Source organism: Cariama cristata, unplaced genomic scaffold (assembly GCF_000690535.1).
Source record: "Cariama cristata isolate BGI_N322 unplaced genomic scaffold, ASM69053v1 scaffold22386, whole genome shotgun sequence".
In the NCBI taxonomy this organism is placed as follows: domain Eukaryota; kingdom Metazoa; phylum Chordata; class Aves; order Cariamiformes; family Cariamidae; genus Cariama; species Cariama cristata.
In genome coordinates this window covers 262-2,873 of record NW_009621889.1, presented here as the reverse complement: position 1 = coordinate 2,873, position 2,612 = coordinate 262, and the positions used below count along the sequence as shown (strand labels likewise).

Below are 2,612 nucleotides of genomic sequence, written 5' to 3'. Positions count from 1 at the left end.
GTACGTCCGCTCACGGCGGCTCTCGCTGGGGGAGTTGGGGCCGCTCAGGGATGCCTTCTGGAAGCGGTCGATGATGTTTTGCAGGGTCACATTCCTCTTGAGGCCCTCCAGGCCCCGGTGGTTGAGGGAGATGACATAGCGGCACGTGGGGCACTGGAAGGCAGTGATGGGCTCGATGGACTCGCTGGAGGAGCAGCTGGACACCAGGATGCGGTGGGCACAGCTGAAGCAGAGGCTGTGGGCGCACGGCAGCAAGAGAGGGTCTTCGAATAACTCCAGGCAGATTGGGCAGGTCAATTCTGACTCCAGTGTTTCCATCTTTAGTTAAAACGATCCTGATTCAGCATCAAAAACCAGGGAAGGTGGTCTGGTACCTGGGAGAGAGGAGAGCAGAGACATGAGACAGCGGCTCTCCTGGGCAGCTCCTCTCCACCAGAAACAGGCGCCCAGGGGAGTCGGACACATCACCTCTGCAACACCCCGACACCGTTACTACAGCCCAGCCAGGCTCATGCAAGTGCATCAGCGTGGCTGAAGCATCTCACCACGCTGTCCACCCGAGCCAAGCCACCGGCTTGGACCAGCACCCAGAGATGCTGTGGGACAGGAGAGCCATTTGGAGGGGAAGGGAGAAGGGAGAAGCAAGCTCTTCTCCATCACCTTCCAGCCCAGGCAGGGAAGAGGACTTGGAAAGCGAGGCTGAAGACAAAACCAGGAGACCCCACACGATTTCATGGTTCTTTTAGCTAGCGCTGCCCAAGACAGGAGCGGGGGGCGATGCTGGTTTCCCATGCACAAAGGCTCTGCCGCGCAGCAAAGGCAAACCTCTAAACAACCCCTCCCGCAGCTACACAGTCCTGTCTCCCACTGGTGAAGGGGAAAAGGTGAATCATGTCCTGGAACCTCTGAGCAAAGTGGGTCAGGAGCTCTAACGTCCCATCCTCCTGCTCCGTGTTTCTCCCAGCCGTCGCCTTTTAGGAGTGGGGCAGGGAAGGAAGAGCAGCAAAATTACAGTTTGCAAACTTCCATCTCTCAGCTGTCCTCCGATGCACTCCAGCAACAACCAGGGATGCCCAAATCAACTCCAGCTGGAGGAAAAACAAGCTCCTATTTTTAGACCGTCTCCTCCGCACGAGGCTGGAAACGGGCTCCCTGCAAGCGACCGAACCTGCTGTCGCACTGTTTCCAAGCTCTGGTTTTGCAGAGCACCGAGTTGCACCACGAGTGCCGGCCTGCCTCCGCCGGCATCCTGGCACGCTCCCAAACGCCGTCCCCTCCACGCGCCCGGCAGCCACCGAGCTCCCCCTCCACCCAGGCTGCAGGACAATTCTCCACCCGGGCGGGAGGACAAGCAAGCAGCAGGCGCCGGGGCAGCACACCGACAGCCCCAACTTAATAAAAACCCCACCGAACCCGCAGCGGGCAGAGCCTGCAAACCCACCTCCAGACCTCGCGCCGGCTTCCAGCAGGTCCCCAAACCAAAAAGGAGAGATAACAACAGCCTGGTAGGCGCTAGGAAGAGAAACCTCACGCTTCCCTCCATGGTCACACACGGCGGCTAATTAGTGAGGGGGACAAGGTGGGCTCCGTGGCAGCTCCGCTGCCTCCAGCTCCGCTCTGTGTTCAGGCAAAGCAGCCATCAATTAACTGGCCCCGCTGCTTCCCCGTGGGGACCCGCTGGAGGGAAGTGCTTGAAGAGCTGCTCGCTGCTCCGAATTAGCGTGTCGCTGCTCCGGGTTGACTCCGGCTGGGAACATCTCCCGCAGGGGAGAGGGAGGGTTTAATTATCTGGGAAGGGGGAACAGGGCAGGGTCTGGCCGCGCAGTGCTCGGAGCCGGGCGATGCCAGCAGGAGCCGAGGCAAGAGGGAGCCGAGCGTGCCGGGGGGATGCTCCACGCTGGAGGGCACGTCGGAGGGGACGGCACAGGCTGGAGCTCCCAGCCGAGGAAGCACGGAAGGGGCAGGCTGGGGATTTCTTTCCAAATTCATGACGAGATGGCCTCTAGCAAGGCGGATGCATACGAGGAAAACAGCTTGGGACTCCGGTGCTCGTATCCCGGAGGCAGGAGAGGCAAAGCGGGGTGTTACCACCTGCTAGCCACCATCCTAGAATATGGGTGCCCAGCCCCAAACAGTCACTTTTTTTTTCAAGCCCAAAGACCCAGCCCCAAGTGCATTCCTTTCTCCAGCCCACATCCCAGCAGCCTTCACCAGGAACAAGGCTTTGCTTTCTGGTTAAATCCAAGTCAGGAAGAGGCCACAGCAGCAGCAATCACCCAGGGGAAACCCCACGCTGTCATCCCCCAGATCCAACCACCCTGGCTTCTTCGGTTCTTCCATCCTTTTTTCCCCCCCACCCCACCACAGCCCAGCAGCCACCAACAGTGGCAGCGCCTGGATCCCAAATTCAGCCAGAGGCCCGGCAATCCCTCGCCAACCTACAGAGCGTTTTTTGCCTTGCTCACTCGCAAGCAGCGCTGCGCTGGGCGTTACCGCATCCCACTCCATGAACTGATGAGTTCAGGCTTTGCATGATGGACGTTGGGCCAGGTTTGAGAGCAAAGTATTGCTCTGCTGCCTACAGACACCAAACGGCCACCCAAAGTCAAGGG

General features: G+C 59.6%; 1 pseudogene; it reads right to left on the bottom strand.

Annotated features, from left to right (window-relative positions):
* LOC104163227 overlaps nt 1-318 on the bottom strand; it is a 654-nt pseudogene extending 336 nt beyond the window's left edge.
* Between the last annotated feature and the right edge of the window lie 2,294 nt (nt 319-2,612).